The sequence below is a fragment of the Mobula hypostoma genome, unplaced genomic scaffold (genome assembly GCF_963921235.1).
Source record: "Mobula hypostoma unplaced genomic scaffold, sMobHyp1.1 scaffold_60, whole genome shotgun sequence".
NCBI classification, from domain to species: Eukaryota; Metazoa; Chordata; class Chondrichthyes; order Myliobatiformes; family Myliobatidae; genus Mobula; species Mobula hypostoma.
Genome location: NW_026948213.1, coordinates 109,411 through 125,622, shown reverse-complemented (window position 1 = coordinate 125,622; position 16,212 = coordinate 109,411). Strand labels below are relative to the sequence as shown.

The following is a 16,212-nucleotide window of genomic DNA, read 5'->3' as shown; positions in this document are numbered from 1 at the left end:
GCATATTCATTTCTAGAGGTATTGAATATAAGAGCAGGGATGTGATGGTGAGGCTCTATAAGGCACTCGTGATATCACACAGACTGTTGTGTGCAGGTTTGGGATCCTTATTTTAGAAAAGTGTAGGGGGTTTCTTCTTTCATGTTATTTGCTAAGGATAATAAAGTGGCTTCTCTGTAATGTTAACTGCTGAGGTAAGGGGTTCTCTGTAGCAGCATGTTTGGGTTATAATTTGTGATATCGGGACTTGTATTCATTTGCCATCCAATGGGAGAGATGTTATTCTTTTTTGTGTATCTGAAGCTGTTGCTTGCGTGGGATTTGGCCGGAACGCGCCATGGGGAAGAAGAGAGAAGATGCACCTGAAGAGATGCTGTGACCTGGCAATTGAAGCGAACCCTGAGCGGGGACTCGCGACCTGGCAGAGTTTGGAGGAGATCGAATGGTGGACCAAGGATATTGCATGAGCTCCAACGAGGTGCACGAACTGTATAAAGATATAGTGGCGCCTTTTTATTTTATATTTTGTTTCTCTGCTAACCCCATAGTTCAAGTCAGAGTTATAAAGTCTTAATTGTTTAACCGCATACTGTGTACGGCTTGTTATTACGGGGTACTGATTTGAAACAGGGGACACATCGCACTGCATCCACCGAAACGAGAGTTCTAAGGTTTGGCTGGACACGGGATATCACCCCTCGATCATACCACTAGGCTAAGCGCCTCTCTGACGGTGGTGTTTGAAAAGAGGATGCTGTATAAGTTGCATGCCATCTTGGACAATGTCTCCCATCCACTACATAATGTACTGGATGGGCAGAGGAGTACATTCCGCCAGAGACTCATTCCACCGAGATGCAGCACAGAGTGTCATAGGAAGTCATTCCTGCCTGTGGCCATCAAACTTTACAACTCCTCCCTTGGAGGGTCAGACACCCTGAGCCAATAGGCTGGTCCTGGACTTATTTCCAGGCATAATTTACATATTACTATTTAATTATTTATAGTTTTATGACTTTTTAATTACTTATGGTGCAACTGTAACGAAAACCAATTTCCCTCGGGATCAATACAGTATGACAATGACTATAACTATTACTATAACTAAGCGAGGTTATAAATGATATACTGACATTGGAGAGGGTTCAGAGAAGGTTCTCGAGAATGATTCCAGGAATGAAAGGGTTACCATATGAGGGAAATCTGGCAGTTCTTGGACTGTATTCCCTGGAATTTAGGAGAATGAGGGGGGATCTCATAGAAAAATTCTGGATGTTAAAAGGCCCGAACAGATTAGATATGGCAAAGTTATTTCCCGTGGTATAGGATTCTAGGACCAGAGGGCACGACTTCAGGATTTCAGGACGTCTATTTAGAACAGCAATGCGGAGAAATTACTTTTGGTAGAGGGTGGTAAATTTGTGGAATTTGGTGCCATGAGCGGCTCTGGAGGCCAAGTCATTTGGTGTATTTAAGACAAAGATAGACAGGTTCTTGATTAGCCAGCACATCAAAGAGTATGGGGTGAAGGCAGGGGAGTGGGGATGACAGGAAGAATTGGATCAGTCCATGATTGAATGACGGAGCAGACTCGATGGACCGAATGGCCTACTACTGTTCCAATATTTTATGGTCTGATGGTCTATTCCACTGTCTCAACCTGCCAAAGTGCAGTCAATATTTCTGGGTATATGACCCATTCACATGAGATTTCAGCCTTTTCTATTTTTCTGAGCTTTTCATAAATGTGTACCGTTTAGTTAAGCTTTGCTCCAGAATTTCCACACAATTAAGAGTTTATTAGATTTTTTGCACTACTTATATAACAACTATTTAATATGTATATTATTGTAATTCACAATTGTTAAAATTTATTATTATGAATTAGGTTCTACTGCTGCCGCAGAGACAACGAATTTCATGACATTTGCCGGTGCTATTAAACCTGATTCTGATCATCGGTATGGGAGACCCACCACCGGTCACCTGGTCCCAGTTACCGCGGATCATAATGCGAGATTGAAGCCTTTTCCATTTATTTGTGTTCCACAGTTCAGTTAAGTTTCCCTCTGACGTTCCAAAGCAGAAGCTCAGTTTGTCTAATATTTCCACACAATTAAAATGGGGAATTTGTTTATTCTTATCACGTACTGAGCTACAGTGAAATTCTTGCCCGACATACCATCCACACAGATCTATACATTACGACAGTACATTGAGCTGATATACGACAAAACAATAACTGTAACAAAGTATTATGGCTGCAGAGAAAGTGCAGTGCAGATAGACATATGGTGCAGGGTCACGTCGAGTTACATTGTGAGGTTGAGTCCGTTTTATCGGACTGCAGACCATTCATTTGGCTTATAACCGCATTCAGGAAGCCGTCCTTGAGCCTGGTGGTACGGGCTTTAAGGCTTTTGTATCTCTTCCCCGATGGGGGAGCGGGTTTGCAGCAAGAATGTCCAGGTTGTGGGGATCTTTGAGTACATGGCCTGCTTTTCCGACGCAGGGGAAGTGTAGGAAGAGTCCATGGAGGGGAGGCTTGTTTCTCTGATGTTCTCTGCTCTCCAAAGTTCTCTGCAGTTCCTTGCAGTCATGGACAGAGCAGTAGCCATACGAAGGCGTGAAGTATCGACAAGAAGATCAGAGACCTCGGCCTTCACCCTGCCTTGTGTAGCTGGATCCTGGACTTCCTGTCAGATCACCGGCAGGTGGTAAGAGTAGGCTCCCTCACCTCTGTCTCTCTGACCCTCAGCACTCATACGAGCAGGGTTGTCTCCTTGGCTCCCTCCTTTATTCTCTGTATTCACATGACTTCTGTCCCCACCCACAGATCCAATCTGATGATTAAATTTGCTAACGACACTACATTGATTGGACTAATCTCAAATAATAACGAAGCAGCCTGCGGATAAGAAGTCATCACCCCGAAACAGTGGTGTCAGGAAAACAACCTCTCCCTCATTGTCACAAAAACAAAGGAGCTGGTTGTGGACTACAGGAGGAATGGAGACAGGGACCAAATTCAACATTTTCAAATCTGTTATTGACACAAAATGCACATTTCAATATTGATCATGACACAACAAATTTACAGGCTGTTACCGACAGAGAATTGTATAATCTGTGTTCCGTGTGTTATCTGAATGTACTTGCCTGTGATGCTGCCAGAAGTCAGTGTTTCTCTGGACTGGGTCATCCCTGCCCATCTTGTTCAACCTCGGTCCAGTCTCCTAATCCCCCCCGCCCCACCAGCTTCAGTGATATGCATCAACCAACTGGGTCAACCTCAGTCCACCCTGTATCCCACCACCTCAATGTTATATATCAGCAATCTTTCTTCTAACCTTGTTTTCATTGTGAAGTGTTCTTTTACACCTTTGGCCATGATGAGTTATTTCCAGAATCAGTTTTTGTTAGCTGGAATGCCAGAGGGTCATCAGGTACCAGTTCTGTTGTACATTGGTGTGGAGGTGTTAGTTGCTGAATTGTGACTGGCTGACACACTACAGCATTTTACTGGCAGCAAAGAGTACTGGGAGAGTTGGTGCTTGGGCTATAATCCTGTGATCTACATTCCAGGCATATGGAACTGTTGGTGTTTTGGCTTTGACTTTGGTTAGTGCTTCTACAGATGGGGCTGGATGGTCGTCCTTCTGCAATGAAGCAGAAATTTCGAGTAGCTGGACATTGGTTGTGGGGAAATCCCAGATTGAACTACCCAGTGTGAGATGCGGGGACGATGTGTGAGACTCTCAGGGTCGGTGAGTGGCAGATTCAGCTGTGTGACTCTGTGAGGTTGGGTCCTGGGATATCACAGTTTTTGATCCAGGTAAAATGGACCCGGGGATCAAGCTGCCAGGGTTTATGAGGTGTTGAGCGAGTATTTCTGGTCTGGGATCAAATGTTTGTTTCTGGAGTTCTTTTGGAAGCAATGACTGCTGATCTGAGGAGGCGAGGAATTCCGTGTTTACAACAGTAGAAATAGACCCTGGAGTTCAGTGTTCAAATTGTGTTTGGAAATACCACGCCTGTCTGTCACTCGGTGGAAATCAGACAGAATCTCAAGTTGCTGGAGATCTGCACTAAAAACTGAAAATGTTTGAAGTCATTCTGATGAAACGTTATTAATCTGAATTGTAAAGTTTGTTCCTCTCCCCACAGCTGTTCCTTACCTGCTGAGTGTTTCTGGTAATTCCAGTTTCTTTTTATTACATTCACCCTGGAATGGTTTATATTTCCTGAAATGGACCTGTTTTAACCTGGGAATGGAAATGGCTTGTTCTGTGATAGTAGAACAGTAAAGAAAGCACAACATTTCCCTGTAAATTATCCTGGTACCAAATTGTCCATTATTCCTGGAAATGTGTTTGCGCAATTTTTGCAAACAAGGTTTACAAGAATAATCTCAGGAATGATCAGCATTATGTATGAGGAGCATTTGATGGTTCTGGACCTGTGCTCAATGGAGTTCAGAGGGACGGTGGGGGTGGTGGAGGGATGTATTGTTATGTAAACCTACCGAATGCTGAAAAGCCTGGATACAGTGGACATGGAGAGGATGTTTCCATTAGATGGAAGTTTCCATTAGATGGAGAGTCTGGATCTGATAGCAGAGTCTCAGAATAAAGATGCTTTCCTTTAAAACTGACATGAGAGAAGTTTTTTGCCCAAAAGATGTCCGATCTGTAGAATTTTTTGCCGCAGAGGTTGGTTGAGGCTGCCACTTGAGTATATTTATGACAGAGATTAAGATATTCATGATTGTTAAGTAGCTTCAGGGTTACAGGAGGAAGGCAGGAATATGGTGTTGGAATAAAACTCAGCCATGGTTGAGTGGTGGGGCAGACCAGATGGATCGAATCACTTAATTCTGTTCCTGTGTCTTATGTCTTACCATGACTGAATGATGGCTCCTTTTTATCCCATATCGTTTTGTGACATGTGAAGGACAATAAAAGATTGTTCACTGAGATTATTATATCTGCTTTCAACATTTAAATTTCAGTGAGTTTTGTTCTTAGTAACATTAAGCAGAAACTTTTGGTTCTCCTTTTTATTGTTAATGTCCTTCATTATCTTTCATGTTAAAGTTAAAGTGAGACATTAATTAGAGGAAAAACCCACAACTGGAAGCAAACCACGACTGAAGACGAGCGAACAGCAACAAGAGAACCAGCCCGAGGATTGACAACATCAACTGGAGAGGACCCATCTGACTCGGAGAATCCAGTGATTCAGTCAGGAGAAAGTTTGGTGAGTCTCATTTACTCAAACTCTGGTCCTTTAGCCATTACATACCTGTACAAAGGAAGGTAGGAAATAGTTGGAGTGAGACTGAGTGTGCCCAGAAGAACTAGTTATGCCTCTGTCAGACCCAGTTGCAATCACTCCAGGTCTGGTAATGTGCTTCCAGCAGCCCAGCCCTTTAAAACCACTCCCATTCTGTGGAAGTCGAATCCGGATAAAGTCACTCAGAGACCGTACAAGTACAAACTCTTTATTCCAAGCACCCGGGGCTTACTCAGTTAGTCGCTCAAACAGGAACAGTGTATGACTAACTGACTAACAATTCCCCTCACACCACAGATATATCCGTCCAGATACCCCCCACACATGACAGGCTGGAGCCAAAGTTATTTACTACATGACAGCCCCTAAAGACAAATTACAAAATAGTCATCATGGCGTTCACACACAGAACAGACTGAAGCTGTCCTATCTCTACGCATGAGTGCACAAGGAGATAAGCATCCTGAAACCCTAGCTAGCGACCCTCAAGAAGAAATATGACTCAGCATGGCTTAGCACATCTGTTGATCATCAGCAGTTTCTTTCAGAAAAACAGACTGCTATTGTTTAACAAAGTGTTAACCCTTTTACATACTTTATCATTCCCTCCTTTTGATCATTACATGATCAACAAAGCAGTAATATTTTACAGAGAAAGCAACTGAGTACAGCATTGACATCAGTGGGTATAAACAGCGTACAACAGTAATTATAACAATCATATGTACAACTATTAGGGCACAATGCAATATCATGTCCCGCATATTACTGAACAGGCCTTCGAAGACCACCATTTCGACCCTTCGGTTAACCCGTGTAAATCCTGCCCTACTTTCTTGATGCTGTCAGTCTCCTTGGCAGTGTGCTCGGAGAGGGATGTAATGTTAGTAGACTCATCAGGGATATAGGTGCAGCATTCTGTGTCAATAATAGCACAGGTTCCCCCTTTCTCAGCTAGGATAAAATCTAAAGCCATACAATTCTGTAGGACTGTTTGCCAGATTGCAATCATTTCAGTGGATATTTCTGTTACTTGGGCCTGTGTTTCTGTCAGGGCCCCTGCAGTATTGTGGCCAGCTCCTCAAGTGCTGTAGCCAAAATGATTATCTCTCGTGAATTCCTGGCTACTCCATAGGAGAGAAAAGCGATCATCCACAATCGCTCAGTCTCAGTTATTCCTCTCTGCTGCTGGGCACCTGCAAGTATGGCCAGGATGCATGTTTCCCAGTATAGGAAGTTCCGTTTGGTGGGGGCCTGAGATACCATCCCTCAAAACACTGACATCCACAGTCATCTCTGACTGGACCACAGCTCCTCACCTCACTTCCCCGGGTGCTATTTGAGAAAGCCGAGGCTGAGAGTTCCTCACTCTGGTTGAGTGGGATTACTGACATTGGAATCATAGTTTTACCAGGCTGCGGAATTTCTGCACAAACCCAGCAGGCCCCTGGTTCTACCTGTTTGGCATAGGTGTGACAGAGAGACAGAAAGGTGTTAAGATGGGGGCTCTGGTGAGAAAATCCTTCATAACCCGCTACAGGCCTGCTACGTAGGTTGTGTGAGAGTGCAGATGAACTTGATCGAACCCAGAGGAGATCAAAGTTCTTATCGACAGTTAGCTGTTAAAAGGAATACCTCTTGTTACATGGTCGGCAACAATGAATATATAATTGAATTTGGTTTTTATAAACAAACATAAACATTTATTAAACTCTGCTCAACAATAGTGAAAAGTAAACAAACGACTAACTTCACCGGAAGTTGACTGCTCTACAGCAATGTAACAAACAGCTGAACTCTGGAACAGTTCTTAAAGTGCTAAATTCAAACACAGTCTTAAAGTGGTAAATTTTAAAAGTCCAAGTGTTTGATACAGTCAGTATGGAGAGACTTCCCTGAACCCTGCTTTCCTCGAAGACGCGATGTTACTGATGATCCCAGCCGAGATGCCTTGTCCACAGGATTCAGGACGGAGGAAATAAAACAGCTTAAAGGAACTGGCCTTTTCCTGGAGTGTGAACACTGCACAAACCTTCCTAATCTTGTAGGGGGTATCTCAGATGCAGGGCACTATTCTCGAACGAAGATTCATTAAGGTCGATCCTTTATATAACTGCCAAACAACACCAACTTTACTCAATCCTTTGGGTTCCCGGACTTTGGTGAAAGTCTTCACTCTCCAATACTCGACTGAAAAGGGTAAAATAGAGGTGCAACACACAAAACTGGCGGCGATTGGCGATACTGCCGGCACAAGCTTTGCACCTTAAAATAGAAAGTAAAACTCTGTTTTAAAACAAAACTGCATAATGAGATGAATACGCAGCAGAACTAACTGACAGAGTTACAGAGTAACTGATGAACTGAACTGACGAACTAAACCGCATAACAACAGGAATTCTCCTTTATATACTGGTTGAAACAGGTCATCACATGACCTCACGCTGGCGGGAAAATTACATCATGTGACCTCACACTGGCAGGAAATTACATCACCCCACCATCCCAAGACAATTACATCATGGTCATAAGACAGTCACAAGATACCACGAGGTATGTAACACTCTCTATATAAAATTCACTGTGCACACGTTGTCACTGGGTAAAAGAAAATACACAATACAAGATTTATGTGCACACTGGTCATTACAAATTAGAGGGGACAGTGGTGGGAAGGTGGGGAGACCTCCAGTGTCCCTGATGCCCTCACCTACAAGATGTGCATCCAGCTGCAGCTTGTAACCCTGTACTTTAAGGAGTTGGAACTTGAAATGGATGAATTCCGGATCATCCAGGAGTTGGAGGGGGTGATAGATATGACATGAAGAGAGGTGAGTTACACCCAAGGTGCAGGACACAGGAAACTGGGTGAGAGTCAGGAAGGGAAATGAGGTTCAATAGCCATTGCAGAGTACTCTTGTTGCTATCCCACACAACAACAGGTGGACCACTTTAGAAACTGTTGGAGGGATTACCTGGCAGAGGAAAGTCAAAGGGGTGATAGGGGATTCATTAGTTAGGGGAACAGAACAAAAGGGGACTAATATCCTAGTGGTAAGGCTTGCTAGTGTGGGGGGAGGGGATATGTGGTTAATATAAATTGTAGGGGGAATGGGAGCCAGAATGACAGAACAGATACTGGAGAGGGTGAATTGAATTGAATTGATTTTATTACATACATCCTTCATATACATGAGGAGTAGAAATCTTTACGTTACATCTCTGTTTAAATGTACAATGTGTAATTTACAGTAACTTATAATAAATAGTACATAGGACAGTCAATATAACATAAAAATGCAATTGTATCAGCATGAATTAACCATTCTGATGGCCTGGTAGAAGATGATGTCCCAGAGCCTGTTGGTCCTTTTGCTGTGGTACCATTTCCTGGATGGTAGCAGCAGGAACAGTTTGTGGTTGTGGTGAATTGGGTCCCCAGTATCCTTTGGGCCCTTTTTACACACCTGTCACTATAAATGTCCTGAATAGTGGGAAGTTCACATCTACAGATGCGCTGGGCTGTCCACACTGCTCTCTGCAGGGTCCTGTGATTAAGGGAGGTACAGTTACCATACCAGGCAGTGATGCAGCCAGTCAGGATGCTCTCAATTGTGTCCCTGCAGAAAGTTCTTAGGATTTAGGACCCCATCCCAGACATCTTCGACCGTCTGAGGTGAAAGAGGTGCTGCTGTGCTCTTTTCACAACACAGCTGGTATGTGCACAGCATGTGAGATCCTTGGTGATGTTTATGCCAAGGAACTTAAAGCTGTTCACCCTCTCAACCCCAGATCCATTGATGTCAATAGGGGTTAGCCTGTCTCCATTCCTCCCGTCATCCACAATCAGCTGGTTTGTTTTTGTGACAATGAGGGAGAGTTTGTTTTCTTGATACTAGTCAGATGTTGTTCAGACCTCAGATAGAGTCAGCAATCAAATGTTTGAGCATGGTGCGATGAATGTGCTGAGCTGAGTATATCACAATGCAAGAAGCATCGTAGGAAAGCCAGGTGAGCTCAGGGCAGAGAATTATGATATTGTAGCCATTATTGGGTCTTGGTTGCACCCAACAGTCTGAGGGATTTCGAGGAATTTGTAGAGAGATCGCAGACCAAGCCAAGAAACAAAGGTTGATTCAGTAAGTGATTTTAACTTTCCATACATTGACTGGGACTCCCATACTGTAAAAGGACTCAATGGGGTAGAGTTTGTCAAATGTGCACTTAATCAGTATGTAGAATTCCTGACTTAGAAGTGTGTAACAATCTGTTAGGAAATGATCCAGGGCTGGTGACAGAAATTAGTGACAGTAATGCCATGAGGTTCAAAGTAAATATGGAAAAACAGAGGTCTGGACCATGGGTTGAGATTCTAAGTTGGAGAAAGGTCAATTTTGACGGTATCATAAAGGATCTGACCTGTGTTTTTTGGGACAGGCTGTTTTCTGGCAAAGGAGTACTTGGTAAGTGGGAGGCCTTCAGAAGTGAAATTTGGAGAGTGTCTAGTTTGTATGTGCCTGCCGAAATAAAAGTTGAAAGGTAACTGGTGCAGGGTACCTTGGCTTTCAAGAGATATTGAGGCCCCGGATATTTTGTTCCTCTAAATGCCTTAGACTGTTGGGTTCTACCAAGAGTCATTCATGACTGCAATATCATAATTTCACGCACTGAGCTCATCTGACTTTTTATTTTATTTATAGAACATAGAACATAGAATAGTACAGCACAGTACAGGCCGTTCGGCCCACAATGTTGTGCCAACCCTCAAACCCTGCCTCCCATATAACCCCCCATCTTAAATTCCTCCATATACCTGTCTAGTAGTCTCTTCAACTTCACTAGTGTATCTGCCTCCACCACTGACTCAGCAGTGCATTCCACGCACCAACCACTCTCTGAGTAAAAAAAACCTTCCTCTAATATCCCCCCTGAGCTTCCCACCCCTTAACTTAAAGCCATGTCCTTTTATATTGAGCAGTGGTGCCCTGGGGAAGAGGCGCTGGCTATCCACTCTATCTATTCCTCTTATTATCTTGTACACCTCTATCATGTCTCCTCTCATCCTCCTTCTCTCCAGAGAGTAAAGCCCTAGCTCCCTTAATCTCTGATCATAATACATACTCTCTAAACCAGGCAGCATCCTGGTAAATCTCCTCTGTACCCTTTCCAATGCTTGCACATCCTTCCTATAGTGAGGTGACCAGAACTGGACACAGTACTCCAAGTGTGGCCTAACCAGAGTTTTATAGAGCTGCATCATTACCTCGCAACTCTTAAACTCTATCCCTCAACTTATGAAAGCTAACACCCCATAAGCTTTCTTAACTAACCTATCTACCTGTGAGGCAACTTTCAGGGATCTGTGGACATGTACCCCCCCCCCCCCGATCCCTCTGCTCCTGCACACTACCAAGTATCCTGCCATTTACTTTGTACTCTGCCTTGGAGTTTGTCTTTCCAACGTGTACCACCTCACACTTCTCCGGGTTGAACTCCATCTGCCACTTCTCAGCCCACTTCTGCATCCTATCAATGTCTCTCTGCAATCTGTGACAATCCTCCACACCATCTACAACACCAGCAACTTTTGTGTCATCTGCAAACTTACCAACCCACCCTTCTAACCCATTTCCAGGTTGTTAATAACAATCACGAAAAGTAGTGGTCCCAGAACGGATCCCTATGGGACACCACTAGTCACAACCCTCCAATCTGAATGTACTCCCTCCACCACGGCCTTCTGCAGGCAAGCCAACTCTGAACCCACCTGGCCAACTTCCCTGGATCCCATGCCTTCTGACTTTCTGAGTAAGCCCACCGTGTGGAACCTTGTTAAATGCCTTACTGAAATCCATGTAGATCACATCCACTGCACTACCCTCATCTATATGCCTGGTCACCTCCTCAAAGAACTCTGTCAGGCTTGTTATACACGATCTGTCCTTCACACAGCCATGCTGACTGTCCCTGATCAGACCACGATTCTCTAAATGCCCATAGATCCTATCTCTAAGAATCTTTTCGAACAGCTTTCCCACCACAGACGCAAGGCTCACTGGTCTATAGTTACCGGACTATCCCTACTACCTTTTTTGAACAAGGGGACAACATTCACCTCCCTCCAATCCTCCGGTACCATTCCCGTGGACAACGAGGACATAAAGATCCTTGCCAGAGGCTCAGCAATCTCTTCCCTTGCCTCATCGAGCAACCTGGGGAATATTCCGTCAGGCCCAGGGGACTTATCCATCTTAATGTATTTTAACAACTCCAACACCTCCTCTCCCTTAATATCCACATGCTCCAGAACACCAACCTCACTCATATTGTCCTCACCGTCATCAAGTTCCCACTCATTGGTGAATACTGAAGAGAAGTATTCATTGAGGACCTCACTCACTTCCACAGCCTCCAGGAACATCTTCCCACCTTTATCTCTAATCGGTCCTGCCTTCACTCCTGTCATCCTTTTGTTCTTCACATAATTGAAGAATGCCTTGGGGTTTTCCTTTATCCTGCTCACCAAGGGCTTCTCATGCCCCCTTCTTGCTCTTCTCAGACCCTTCTTAAGCTCCTTTCTTGCTGCCATATATTCCTCAATAGAGCCATCTGATCCTTGCTTCCTGAACCTCATGTATGCTGCCTTCTTCCACCAGACTAGATTTTCCACCTCACTTGTCACAACCCATGGTTCCTTCACCCTACCATTCTTTATCTTCCTCACCAGGACGAATTTATCCCTAACATCCCGCAAGAGATCCCTAAATATCGACCACATGTCCATAGTACATTTCCTTGCAAAAACAACATCCCAATTCACACCCGCAAGTTCTTGCCTTATAGCCTCATAATTTGCCCTTGCCCAATTAAAAATTTTCTTGTCCTCTCTGATTCTATCCTTTTCTATGATAATGCTAAAGGCCAGGGAGCGGTTGTCACTGCCCCCCAGATGCTCACCCACTGAGAGATCTGTGACCTGCCCCGGTTCGTTATCTTCTGTTGGTTTCTTAAAGCTTCCCAACAGTTTTTGCTCTTTTGGTTGCCCTCTCTTTGTCTTTTCTGTTGGCTTTGGCTTCTCATTTCAGCCACGGTTGTCTCCTCCTGCCTTTCTAATGCTTCCACTTCTTTGGGATGTATCAATTTCTCAGCTCCCGAATTGCTCCCAGAAACCCCAGCCATTGCTGCTCCATTGTCAATCCTACCTTTTCCCTTCCGAACAAGTTTGGCCAGCTTCTCTGTCATAGAAACATGGAGAAGTTCAGGATGGAAACAGGTCATTTGGCCCATCTAGTCAATGCTGAAAAAACATTTAAGTTGTCTAATGCAACTACCTGCACCAGGACCATCGCCCTCCATACCCCTACCATCCAGGCTCCCATCCAAACACCTTTGAAATAGTGAATCCGAGCTCATATGCACCACTTGTGCTGACATCTCATTCCACACTCTCACGACCATTTCAGTGAACAGCTTTTCCAAATGTTCCCGTTAAATTTTTACCTTCCCCACTTACCCATGACCTCTCATTGTCATCCCACCCAACCTCAGTGGAAAAAGCTGCTTGCCGTCACCCTATCTATACCCTCATAATTTTGTATACTTCTAACAAATCCTCAAAGCAATGCATAATTTCCTTGTTTATGTTTAGAGCCTTTTTAGATGTATAAGATGATGAGGGGCATTGATCGTGTGGATAGCTAGAGGCTTTTTTCCCAGGGCTGAAATGGCTAACACGAGGGGGCATAGTTTTAAGGTGCTTGGAAATAGATACCGAGGGGATGTCAGGGGTAATTTTTTTTACACAGAGAGTGGTGGGTGCATGGAATGCACTGCCGGCTATTTGTGTGAGAATGTTTCAGTTACTGTGGGGCCAGGCACCCATGCAGCTCAGTGGGAACAGGGAATAATACCAATGGAGAGAGTCAAACTGAGCCAGGTCACAGATTGGAAATGGCAGAAATACCCCATTCTTATAGAGACAGGGGCAGCATCAGAGAATTTGATGGTCTTTTCAGATACCAGCACTGTGCCCAGTTAGAAGATGATTTCTCTCTCCAACTTGGGTTGAACTTCACTGTGACAGTGTGAGCCAGATCACACCTCAACAACTCTAGTGATCTCATCTGAAATGTTGTCCTACACCCATTGATGGATTTTATAAATCTTTTTACAGGTTAAAAATGACAAGGAATTTGTCTACAGGAATCTCCAACATAACACGCCAGTTTCGCTGTATCTGTCCAGATATTTAAGAAGTGCATCCAGGGATTCAATCGATCATCCTTCCTGCTCAGACTGTGGGGAGGGATTCACTGAATCATCTGACCGACTGCCACACCCGTCATTTTACACAGGGGGGAACCCATTCATCTGCTCAGACAGTGGGAATGGATTCAGTCGGTCATCTCAACTGAAGGTACATCAGCAAGTTCACACTGGACAAGGCCATTCACCTGTTCTGTGTGTGAGAATGGATTCAGTCGGTCCTCCCACCTGTGGACACACGGGTCAGTTCACACTGGGCAGAGGCTGGTTATCTGCTGAATTTGTAGGGAAGGATTCACTCAGTCATCTGACCTAATGGCTCACCAGAGAGTTCACACCAGGGAGCAGCCATTCACCTGCTCAGACTGCGGAAAGGGATTCACTTACCCATCTAAACTGAAGGTACATCAGCGAATTCACACTGCGGAGAGGCCATTCACCTGCTCAGACTTTGGGAGGGGATTCACTCAGTCATCCGACCTATTGAGACACCAGTCAGTTCACACTGGGGAGTGGCCATTCACCTGCTCAGACTGTGGGAAGGGATTCACTCGGTCACCTAAACTGAAGGAACATCAGAGAATTCACACTGGGGAGAGGCCATTCCCGTGCACAGACTGTGGGAAAGGATTCACTCAGTTATCTCACCTGCTGAGACACCAGTCAGTTCACACTGGGGAGAGGCCGTTCACCTGCTTAGACTGTGGGAAGGGATTCACTTGCTTATCTCAACTGAAGGTACATCAGCCAGTTCACACTGGGGAGTGGCCGTTCAGCTGCTCAGAGTGTGGGAAGGGTTTCACTCAGTTAGCTAGCCTACAAGCACACCAGTCAGTTCATACTGGGGAGAGGCCGTTCACCTGCTTGGACTGTGGGAAGGGATTCATTTGCTCATCTAAACTGAAGCTACATCAGCGAGTTCACACTGGGGAGAGGCCATTCACCTGCTCAGACTGTGGGAAGGGATTCACTCAATCATACCACCTACTGGTACATCAGTCACTTCACACTGGGGAGTGGCCATTCACCTGCTCGGACTGTGGGAAGGGATTCACTCAGTCATCTCAACTGCAGAGCCACCAGCGAGTTCACACAGCGGAGAGGCCCACCAACTGCACGGACTTTGGGAAGAGTTTCTCTCAGCCAAATCAACCAAATGTGCATCATTGAGTTCACACAGGGGAGAGGCTGTTCACCTGCTGTGAATGTGGGAAGCGAGTCACTCAATTATCTAACCTTATGTAGCCCTAGCTTCAGCTAGCAGCTTAATATAGGGAGTGATAGCCCCCCAGCCTGGCCAATCTTAAGAAACCTCATTTTGGTGGATCCTGCGCAATGTGTCCCGTTACAAATCAGTACCCTGAAATAACAAACAGTACACAATATGTGATTACACAACTGAGCTTTATAATTCTTGCTTTGACTATAGGGTTAGTGAAGTAAACAGAAACAAAAGCAAAAGGGCCCACTCTCTCCATTCACATCTTCTCATCTCTCCCAAGCAAAAGACCATGAAAATCTCTCTTCCAGACTCACAACAAAGAACATTTCTGTCATTGGATAGCCCCGCACTCCAAAACCCTGTTATCTCCAGTCGTAACCTAAATATTGCTGCTACAGAGAAACCATTACCTCAGCACTGAAACATTACAGAGAGGCCATTACATGAGCAGTGAAACCTTACAGCATGTTAAACTTGTGACACACTACCGGGTTCACACTGGGGAGAAAGTTTCAATAAGCTGCTTGCTGGATATTTGTCCATCATCATTGCTGATGCAATTTCGAGAGTGACTGTCAGTGCTGAACTCTGCAATTATTGCTGCTGCTCACCACACCCAGTTCTGTACCCTGGTCACTGGGCATGGGAGGAGTTTCTTCTGCAGCGTATTCACCTTTAGTGGAACTGGAGTTTAATATTCTGGATCTGAGACAAATAAATCAGTTTTATTTTAAACTCTGTCTCTGGTACTTAGTGAATTTATAACACACTAGTGTACAGTAGAGAGTTAACTCAGGCTGGCTGGACCCTGCCAGTGATTCCGTTTTATGACAGTCCTTTCAAATCCTCCCCTGTTGTTCATCTCTCTCTCTCCCTGTGGTGATGGGTTCCAAACAGTCACCACTCTGTGGGTGAAGAGGTTTCCCTTGAATTCTCTGCAGACTGAAGAAGTCGAGCTGACTGCGGTTCTGTCTGAGATGTTCTTCACACCTCTAATTTCTGGGCTGAGGAAGAATCACTTCATTAGGATGTACCTACCATGCACCTCCCGAATTTCTCCAAGAAACTCCACCCATTGCTGATCCATCGTCATTCCTACCAGTTTCCCCTTCCAATCAAGTTTGGCCAGCGTCTCTGTCAAAGAATCATGGGGAAGTTCACTACAGAAACAGGCTATTTGTCCCATCTAGACAATGCTGAAAACATTTAAGCTGTCTGATGCAATGACCTGCACTGGGACCATAGCCCTCCATACCCTACCATCCAGGTACCTATTCAAACTTCTCTTAAATGGTGAAATCGAGCTCACATGCACCACTTGTGCTGGCTTCTCATTCCACACTCTCACAATCAATTCAGTGAAGAGGTTTTCCACATGTTCCAGTTAAATTTTCGTTAAATATGGAAGCCACTTACCATGACCTCTTGTT

At 44.7% G+C, this 16,212-nt stretch overlaps 1 long non-coding RNA gene across 1 annotated transcript; it reads left to right on the top strand.

Annotated features, from left to right (window-relative positions):
* The first annotated feature begins 5,101 nt into the window (after positions 1-5,101).
* On the top strand, positions 5,102-13,932 carry LOC134341885 (uncharacterized). Its single transcript, XR_010016900.1, has 3 exons — positions 5,102-5,259; positions 7,721-7,848; positions 13,469-13,932. It is a non-coding gene; the product is annotated as an uncharacterized LOC134341885 (long non-coding RNA).
* The last annotated feature ends 2,280 nt before the right edge of the window (positions 13,933-16,212 follow it).